General features: G+C 39.9%; 1 protein-coding gene across 1 annotated transcript in view; it reads right to left on the reverse strand.

Annotated features, from left to right (window-relative positions):
• The window catches only part of LOC121368634 (uncharacterized protein DDB_G0283697-like), a 29,939-nt gene extending 19,595 nt beyond the window's left edge, over nucleotides 1–10,344 (reverse strand). Inside the window, exon 1 of the mRNA XM_041493373.1 lies at nucleotides 10,278–10,344. The gene's annotated coding sequence lies outside the window, so the exon portion shown is untranslated. The remainder of the gene's footprint in view (nucleotides 1–10,277) is intronic.
• Between the last annotated feature and the right edge of the window lie 331 nt (nucleotides 10,345–10,675).

The following is a 10,675-nucleotide window of genomic DNA, read 5'->3' on the forward strand; positions in this document are numbered from 1 at the left end:
ATCTAAAGTAATTAAGAGACATAGACAGGCATCATTATATTGATATACCAATTAAGAAATTATTGTTCATTTATATATTTTATTTTGTAGGATACACAATACTATGATAGTTTTCCAGCTCTTTTTTACTGATATAATAATAGATTAATTATTTAAATCACAACTACAGTGACAATTAACAGAATAACAAATTCTAATTAGCTTTTAAATTGTTTATTTATTTTTAAAAATAAATTTGAATCAACAATGACTTCCAATATATATATGTATGTATGTATGTATATATGGTGTGTGTGTGTCTGTGTCTGTGTGTGTGTGTGTGTGTGTGTGTGTGTGTGTGTGTATGTGTGTGTGTATTGATGTATGAATATCTATATATTGCAAGTATGTCGAGGTTGACTGTTACATACATAGATATTAACGCACTGGCGCAGGGGATAATAAAATCCTTTCTGGGCTTATGTATGTATGTATGTATGTATGTATCTTTGGCGTCAAGGAAATTTCCAAAATTAAAAACAAACTGATATATTATTAATACTGAGAAATATATTTTCCATATATCAGTGATAATAAGTTTGTTTTGTTTAACGACACCACTAGAGCACATTAATTAATTAATCATCGGCTATTGGATGTCAAACATTTGGTAATTATGACTCGTAGTCATCAGAGGAAACCCGCTACACTTTTCCATTTGCAGCAGGGATCTTTTATACGCACTTCCCACAAACAAGAAAACACATACCACGGCCTTTGACCAGTTGTGGTGCACTGGTTGGAACGGGAAAACCCTCAATCAGCTGAATGGATCCACCGAGGTGGTTCGATCCTGTGATGCAAGCACCCCAGTAGTCCGGTGGGACGTAGAAAGTGTGGTTCTTTCTACGTCCGGATATTGTTACATACCCTATATATAGCTGGTATTCAAAACTTGTGGCACCAAGTTTCAACCGTTTCTCAACCGAAATAGTGCATCAAATGGACACACAAACCAAAATGTATAACCTACCGTACTCACTAAATTCCGATTGAAGTACTTGCATCATTATTAATAAAATAAATCTTCCAACAACAACATAAAAAAAATGTCTCAGCTATTTTAAATTTGCTAAATAGAGGGAAGCAACTCGCCCTGCATATTAAAGGGACATACACTAGTTTTTAATCACTAACGCATATTATTGATTATTATAACCGTTTTTGATAACTTAAGTCATACTTTACTTAGATTTTATTGTTTAGATTATCAATTTCCGTACATTCGAAGTGTTTTTGGTCATCCTGGTGTTTTTAATATCACAAAATGCATTTCTCATATTTTTCAAAACGCAAGTGCGTCTGAGAAGTAACAAGTATGGAGTCGAGTTTTAGTCTATTTTTAGAGGGTATTTCACCATTTCATAGTCACAGACTCATGTTTCACTCAGTTGTAACTTTATCCAAATGTGTTACAGGCTTGTAGATTAACTAAAGTTAGTGTTAATTTTCGCCGGTTGAAACTAGGGTCTGTTCCTTAAGAAAAGTATTGACGTAATATGCAACCTGCACTAGCACCTCAGGCGAGCACTCAACCGACTGAGCTAAATCCCACCCCCATAATACATCAGTGATAGGCGTAACCTATTATTAAACTTAAAAAGAATATAATTAAACAATTACTAGTGTCCTTAGGAATATCATAAATTTTATGAATGAAAGGCTTTAGATTGGTGTTAGTTTTGTTGTTTGGTTTGAAAAAAAAAAAATTGACACAGTCCACAATGTGTAAAACTAAAAATTCCCCCCAATTCGCCAGCCTATTTAAAATTCCCGAAACTCTGAATATTTCGAAAATTCCCGGAGAGTTTTGCAGGCCGACCAACTTTCCGGAATTTTCCGAAAAATGCGGAATATTCATCACGTACTAAGAATTCAAGAATCGATGCCAAATATCCGGAATGTTTTTCAAATTCACTTGAATTTCTTCTCTTTTTTTAAAGCAACTTAGTAATTTTTATTACATTCTACATTCTTAGAATTAAATATCTTTGTCACTCATTTCAACCTGAGCTCCATTTTGTTTAGTTTTGTGCCATTACCAAGGCGTGTGTTTATTGTCAACAGCCGACCAATGAAAATGTCGAGTAAACTGAAGCCATATATGAAAATTTTCTTTCTTATTTTTTATACTCGAATAGTTTATGTATTCATTTTAAAGATATTTTAAATGTCATAGACTTATGTTCCTACGGGCCGGCATCGGTTCTATGACGATACATGCAATTTTGCCACCATGGATGAAAACATGAATATATAACAGAAAGCAAGAAATGTTTTATTCAACGACGCACTCAACACATTGTATTTACGGTTATATGGCGTCAGACATATGGTTAAGGACCACACAGATATTGAAAGAGGAAACTCGCTGTTGCCACTTAATGAGCTACTCTTTTTCAATTAGCAGCAAGGGATCTTTTATATGCACCATCCCACAGACAGGGTAGTACATACCACGGCCTTTGATATACCAGTCGTCGTGCACTGGCTGGAACGACAAATAGCCCAATGGACCCACCGACGGGGATCGATCCCAGACCGACCGCGCATCGAGCGAGCGCTTTACCGCTGGGCTACATTTCCCCTGAATATATAACAGAAGAACGCTACTATCGTACACAAACAAAAGAAACCAAAACGATAATAATTGTCTTCTTTCCATTTGGACCGGCCTCGATGGCGTCGTGGTTACGCCATCGGTCAACAGGCTGGTAGGTACTGGGTTCGGATCCCAGTCGAGGCATGGGATTTTTAATCCGGATACTGACTCCAAACTCTGAGTGAGTGCTCCGCAAGGCTCAATGGGTAGGTGTAAACCACTTGCACCGACCAGTGATCCATAACTGATTCAACAAAGGCCATGGTTTGTGCTACCCTGCCTGTGGGAAGCGCAAATAAAATATCCCTTGCTGCTAATCGGAAGAGTAGCAATTTTGCGACAGCGGGTTTCCTCTCAAAATCTGTGTGGTCCTTAACCATATGTCTGACGCCATATAACCGTAAATAAAATGTGTTGAGTGCGTCGTTAAATAAAACATTTCTTTCTTTCTTTCCATATAACCGTAAACAAAATTTGTTGAGTGCGTCGTTAAATAAAACATTTCTTTCTTTCTTTCTTTCCATTGGCTTTCACATGAAACATGTTACTATATAATAATTGGCCACCACTAATCTATGACGCATCCATGACATTAATATACCTACCGATGTTATTTTATTCAAGTAAATTAAACAATAATGCGATTTTTTCTTTACACTGGCACCCCAAAAGTATTACTCTAATAGTAATGTAAGCCAGTCTTAATGTGGGTAGTGGTTTCGTCCCCGAACCAGTTCCTCACAAATCAGTTCGACCCCACTACACCCATATGATGTAATAGTGCAAATTTGGCAATGTACCTACATAAAAATAACATTGGTCCCAAGTTTGTTTGTCACTTTATTGCTAATCTGTAAAAAGTCAAAAGTTTTAACCCCTTAACTACCCTATACAGTGGCAGATCCAGAAAGGGGGGGGGGGGGGGTAATGACCTGAGGCGGAATGCCAAGGAAACTTTGGGGGTTTGGAGGGGGATCGTAAAAAATTGAAAATTAATATGTAATAAAATTATAACTGTCGCAAAATTTAGCCCACCCCCCAAGATTCGCCTCTGCCATATTTTATCTCGAGTCACCTCCACCCTCTCCTGATTGATATCTATGTGTATTTTCATTCATTCATTTTAACTTATTTTCGTGCTTATATCCAATTAAGGTTCAAGCACGCTGCCCTGGGCACACACCTCAGCTATCTGGGCTGTCTGTCCAGGACAGTGGGTTAGTTGTTTAGTGAGAGTGAAGAGGGTGTAGTGACGTTATACCTACCCATTGAGCCCTTAAGAACTCGCTCTTTGTTGGAGCCGGTACAAGGCTGCGAACCCTATACCTAACAGCCTGTAGTGCGATGGCTTAACCACTGCGCCACCGAGGCCGGTTCGATATGTAGGGGAATATCAATATCAATAATGGAGGTAGCTGGAGGTGACTCGAGCTATCCATAAGTAGCTAGCTACTTGATGGATTTGTTAGTGATTATACGTGCATAAATAAATGTCAAATAAGATGTTAACAATGTACTGTTTCAAGCTAAGATCTAAGTTTTAGACAGCAATACCACAGCATATATTATAAAAGGACCATGTAGGGCAACCTGGTGGCTTATCGATAGCGCTATGTCGTCACCGAGGTCGGTTTTCTTATAGTTTCTTACCTATTATTGTTCAAGCACGCGTGCAGGAATTGTCCAATCTGATTAATATCAGCTCCACTGGCCTGTATTGGACTGGATTGATTAACATATTAAAGTGTGTATATCCAATAAGGGTTCAAGCACGTCTCTATCGGGCACAATCTCTGACTTAGACAGTGACTTGGTCCGGGACAGAAGCGTGTGTGTGTGTGTGTGTGTTGTGTATGTGTGTGTGTGTGTGGTGGGGGGGGGGGGGTGAATTGGAAATGGACAGAATTTTGGAATAGCAATTAATGAAAAAGATATATATATTTTTTTTTTTTTTTTTTTTGGGGGGGGGGGGGGCTAGTTAACTTTTTAATATATATATATATATTAGAAAGTTAACTAGCCAAAAAAAAGAGAAAAAAAAAGGAATTGACTTCTCGGCCGAATATATTCCTATAATATGGAGCATTTTAGGACAGTGCAAAAATTAATGATAGAAAGAAGAAAAAATCGGACTATTTAATAATATAGAAAAAAAGAGAGTTAATTTTGACATAACATTTTGAACGAAGGTCTAAAAGTTTAAAGTCCGATCTATATGTCCACGTGTGTGGCCTCGTCATGTCCGTTAAGGTGCATAGCTTGTAGGGACCAGCTAACCCATAGAGTGACGGTCATTAGATGTGGGAGGTGTAGTGCTATGCGAAAATAGTTCTTGAGAAGCCGGATGCGTCTGAACAAGATAATATCAGACTAGGGTGTTACATAGTCCAGTCGTCATGGTTGGTATAGTGGTGCGGACGGGCCCGGCTCCGGAAGATACGAGATGGTACCAATATGAAACAAAGTAAAGTCCAGAAAAGAGTAGTAGGGGTCGACCCCACTTCCTATTTCTTCTTAGAGTGGGGCGGTCAATCGTCCAGTGCTGCTAGGGCAGGCTAGAGATTAAACGCGAACAACCATGGCGTTCTGCAGAATGGCAGTCATACGAGTCACGGAAAAACTTATTGACAAACGTCAGCCCCCAAAAATATTTACGTGGCGGCAAGGAAGGAAGGAAATGTTTTATTTAAAGACGCACGCAACACATTTTATTTACGGTTATATGTACAGATATTAAGAGAGGAAACCCGCTGTCGCCACGTCATGGGCTACTCTTTTCGATTAGCAGCAAGGGATCTTTTATATGCACCATCCCACAGACAGGATAGCGCATACCACTGCCTTTGATATACCAATCGCGGTGCACTGGCTATAGCCTGGTAATTAAAGACCCAGTGGAGCTGATTTTAATCAGATTGAGGATTTGTTTAGATTGTAACGAGCGAGTCATGCTTCCCCGGAAAATATACTGTTAAAATTAAGTAGGGGAAATTCCATTTCAAATATGAATAATTATAGAATGAAATGAGATATAAAACTTAAAATAAGTGCATAATGTGCGGTAATGTTCCAACAAAAAAAAGAAAAAACGCACCGATTGTTTTGATCGCGAAGCACGTGAAATGACGTTGCACGTGTAAAGCGTGTGATTTGAAATTGAACACTTTATAGTTTGTGTGTACGTTGTGTGCACAGTGCACACTGAGGCAATATTATTTCTTGTTTGTTACTGGAACACTAAATCATAACCTTGCTGTCACATTCTTTACAACATTGTGTAATTTTTCAACAATGCGACGTCTACAAAGTCAGTAACGTCTCGGCGCTGTAGGCATGCTCCATATTGGCACCACCTAGCCCGAGTACTCTGACTGTAAGAGAGCTAGACGGACATTTGGACATAAACACGCTCTCATTACAGTCAGAGACCAACCTATGTCTTTTTTTGGCAATTCCTGACTACCAAACGGTAGGCAACGAGTCCCGCTCTAATACCACAACAATCCTATGTTTGACGTCAAATACCCGATCAATTTTTCGAGTTAAGTGATACAAAAAATCCAAATATTAATCACTAAACACATACGTTCAGTACGCTTCGTGACACTCCGTCGCAACAATTGCAAACGATCTATTTCGTGACTGGGCGATTCCGCCTTGTCAGTTACAGGGGTCATCTCATAAGAGGAGGCAGTACTAGCACATACTTTTGCCGTATCCTGTCGATAACACCCCAAATGTATCCTTCAAATTCAAAATGGAATCAATAATGTGTAATTGTTTTGGTTTAATGACGTAATGAAATCCAAATTCATCCAAAACGGCATTAGCCAACTCTTCCATGTTGTAACTTCGCTTTATGAGAGTAACTGTGCACAAGGCGGAATCGCCCAGTGCGCGATCACGTGGTCTACGTCTCGAAATAGATCGCCGAGCTTTGCAATTGTTGCGACGGAGTGTCACGAAGCGTGGAATGTGGGTGCTGTCGGGTTTCTTTCTGTAGTATGTGTATTAGTGATTAATATGTGGATTTTTTTGTATCACTTAACTCGAAAATGATTGATGTAAAGGTATTTGACGTCAAACATAGGATTGTTGTGGTATTAGAGCGGGACTCGTTGCCTACCGTTTGGTAGTCAGGAATTGCCAAAAAAAGACATAGGTTGGTCTCTGACTGTAATGAGAGCGTGTTTATGTCCAAATGTCCGTCTAGCTCTCTTACAGTGTAATGAGAGCGTGTTTATGTCCAAATGTCCGTCTAGCTCTCTTACAGTCAGAGTACTCGGGCTATGGCACCACCCAGCAAATTGTGGCCCGTAGACTTAAATGTGTCACAATCAGTCATTAGCCAATTGTGGACCCGATATCAACAAACCAGAAAAGTGGATGATCGTCCCCGTTCAGGACGGCCAAGGGCCACAACTCCGGTTCAGGACCGCTTCATTAGGACTTGACGTTGAGGAATCGAGGTCAATCAGTCAATCAAATCGCAAGAGAACTCCCCATGTTACAACTGGCATTACAATGTCTGGTCAGACTATTCGTAGCAGACTGGATAGGTATAACACCCACACATATCAACCCTACATTACCCCACATTTGACTGCCAGACATCAAGGGTGTACACATCGTAGGTATTGGACTAACAGGCGTCGAGTTCGGATATTTTCAGATTTTCAGATCACGACTTCCATGATCGACGACAGCGTGTTTGGTGACGTCCCAATGAACGCTACGCCAACGTCAACGTTCGTCCTCATTCCCGATTTGGAGGAGGGTCCGTTATGGTTGGGGTGGCATCACCATGACTGCCAGAACCCAGCTGCATATTGTTCATGAGAGGGTCACTGGGAAGTATTACCGTGACAACATCCTTGCACCGATCGTTGTGCCCTTCGCACGTCAGGCTGGATGCCATTTTGTTTTTCATGACAACAACGCCCGTGCTCACCGGAGTTTACAGGTCACCGCGTATCTGCAGCAACCAAACATCACCACACTACCGTCGCCAGCCCTAAGCCCAGACCTTTCTCCTATTGAGCACATCATCGGACGATGTCTCCGAGAACGTCAACATCAGCCAACCAACTTCGCTGAATTAGGCGCCGTTCTAGATCTCCAAGAAGAATGCGACAGGATCCCCCCAAATGTTATTGGACGCTTAATCAGGAGCATGCCACGTCGGATTCGTGGATGTTTGACGACCCGTGGGGGTTTTACATGGGCGTACATAGGGGGGGGGGGGGGGTCGATGGGTTCGACCGACCCGCCCCCCCCCCCCCTGAAATCGCTTTTTTTTATAATTTAATATATCTGACATTGATATCTGACATTATTATATTTACTCAACATAGAAATATATGCCCAATATCTCTGCAATCTATTTTGGAACCCCCCTTTCCAAAACTCAACATAGAAATATATGCCCAATATCTCTGCAATCTATTTTGGAACCCCCCTTTTCAAAACTCAACATAGAAATATATGCCCAATATCTCTGCAATCTATTTTGGAACCCCCTTTTCAAAATCCTATGTACGCCCATATTTTACCCGTTACTAGTGCATATATTGATAACGTCAAATTGACAAGCACCACACAATGTTGTTGGTTTTTTTGCGAAGTTTTTTTGTTGTTGTGAGTTTGACTATACAGTTACATTGTTGAACTAAATTATTATCGTAAGAAAAAATACTAAAGAAAACCTTACACACATAAGAAACCCACAAAACATCAGCTTGTCATAAATGTCATAAAGAAAAAAGTCACTGCGCAATAACAATTTCAGTTTACATGACTTACTGTAATAAAAATGCTTTATTACCCACCTGTGAGAGAGATCAAAGTGTAATAACATTTCCGTTCGGCACATTATTGTACACACAACCGGTCCAAGCATGCAGGAACCACGTGTACAGGCTCGACAATGTTATCTAATGTCATATTTATTTTGTTTAATGACACCACTAGAGCACATTGATTTATTAATCATTAGCTATACAATGTCCAACATTTGGTAATTCTGCATGACATATAGTCTTGAAAGAAACCTGCTACATTTGTCAGGCACGGTGGAAGCAAGTCGACATTGAAGGGGTGGGGTGGGGACTGACTGAGATCGAAGGCGCAAAGCAAAGTTTCTAGGGAGTTCGGGGATATGCTCCCCCTTAATGTTTTAAAACTAGATGTCCTAAAATGATATGTTCTGCATTCTACAAGTAAACGTAGCCCAGTGGTAAAGCGCTTGCTTGATGCGCGGTCGGTTTGGGATCGATCCTCATCATTGAGCTCATTGGGCTATTTCTCGCTTCAGCCAGTGCACCACGACTGGTATATCAAAGACCGTGGTATATGCTATCCTGTCTATTGAATGGAACATATAAAAGATCCCTTGCTGCTAATCGAAAAGAGTAGCCCATGAAGTGGTAACAGCGGGTTTCCTCACTCAATATCTGTGTGGTCCTTAACTATATGTCCGACGCCATATAACCGTAAACAAAATGTGTTGAGTGCGTCGTTAAATAAAACATTTCCTTCCTTCTACAAGTAAAATTAATCTCTGCCTTAACATTGACTACCAATAATATTTTTGATTCAGAATTATTGGGGAGCTAGAGCCACCCCCCCCCCCCCCCCCCCACCCCCTTCTCCGTCGTGCCGGTTCTTCCATTGGTAGCGAGCGATCTTTATATGCACTCTTTCACAGACAGGACAGCACAAATCACAATATTTGCAATACCAGTCGCGTGGCACTGGTTGGGACGGGGAAAAACCCCAATAAGAGAATGGACCCACTGTCCGTTCGATTCCATGATTCAAGTACACTAGGTGAGGCTGAGCTAGTATCAAATATCAAAGTTTTATACGCCTATACATTTAGTTTTATCATTGCCGGTAATGGTCCGATTAACAAACATTTCAAAATATGTGTGATCTCCGCATTAGAAACCGCAACCTTTACTATACTAGCACTATTCCTATTCATTGGTAATCGCGGTTCTTTTTCACATTGTTTCTATAAAGTTTGTTTCACCAATTGATATATGTTTTATAGTTTTAAAATTCTTTATTAAATGCACTTTCTTAGACCAAAAAATTACGTTTTTTCTTTATCTCTTTGTAACATTTGGTTACTATAACGACCTTATTATTTATAAGTTCCCAAATGTAGACTTCTGATCAACTGGTATATGCACACGCCGGTAAAAAGAAGTGTCCAAATTGTTAGTGTTTACATTGCCACAATGTTCAATACTCACCTTTTTTTTTTAAAGTCATGATAACTGTAGGTTAGTTATAAATAGAATACTTATATTCTTGGCCTAAAACTTGTTTAAAATCGTATTTGTGCACGTTAGATTACCATCAACTCGTAAGATAATACGGTTCTTTATACCTAGCCCGAGTACTCTGACTGTAAGAGAGCTAGACGGACATTTGGACATAAATACGCTCTCATTACAGTCAGAGACCAAGCTATGTATTTTTTTGACAATTCCCGACAACCAAAAAGTTGGCAAAGATTTCCGCTCTAATACCACAACAATCCTATGTTTGACGTCAAATACCTTTACATCGATCATTTTCGAGTGAACTGCTTAAAAAATATCCACATATTAATCACTAATACACATACTACAGAAAGAAATCCGACAGCACCCACATTCACCCACTCCGTCGCAAGAATTGACCCCTCCGTATGACGAGTTAACCACGCCCCCCCGTCAAACGTGATGCAAGGTTAGACAAACTTTCAATAATGGCTGCCGATTCGCATAGGTCGATAGCAAAATCAACCGATCTGCCGATTAAGTTTTCGCCTTAATGTATTTAGAAATATCGTGTTTAATTAAAAAGCCGACAAGAGGAGGCATTCAAGTGTTTCATTACAGGGTACATTTACGATGACAACGTGATTTAAATCAGCAAAACCATTTTTACTTTGTATATCGAAGCACAAGAACCCGGAAGTGACAAACGTCGAATGCAAGCAAAAGGTGATTTAAAACATCCACCGTATGCTAACTTTTGTCA

Source organism: Gigantopelta aegis, chromosome 3, assembly GCF_016097555.1.
Source record: "Gigantopelta aegis isolate Gae_Host chromosome 3, Gae_host_genome, whole genome shotgun sequence".
NCBI lineage: Eukaryota > Metazoa > Mollusca > Gastropoda > Neomphalida > Peltospiridae > Gigantopelta > Gigantopelta aegis.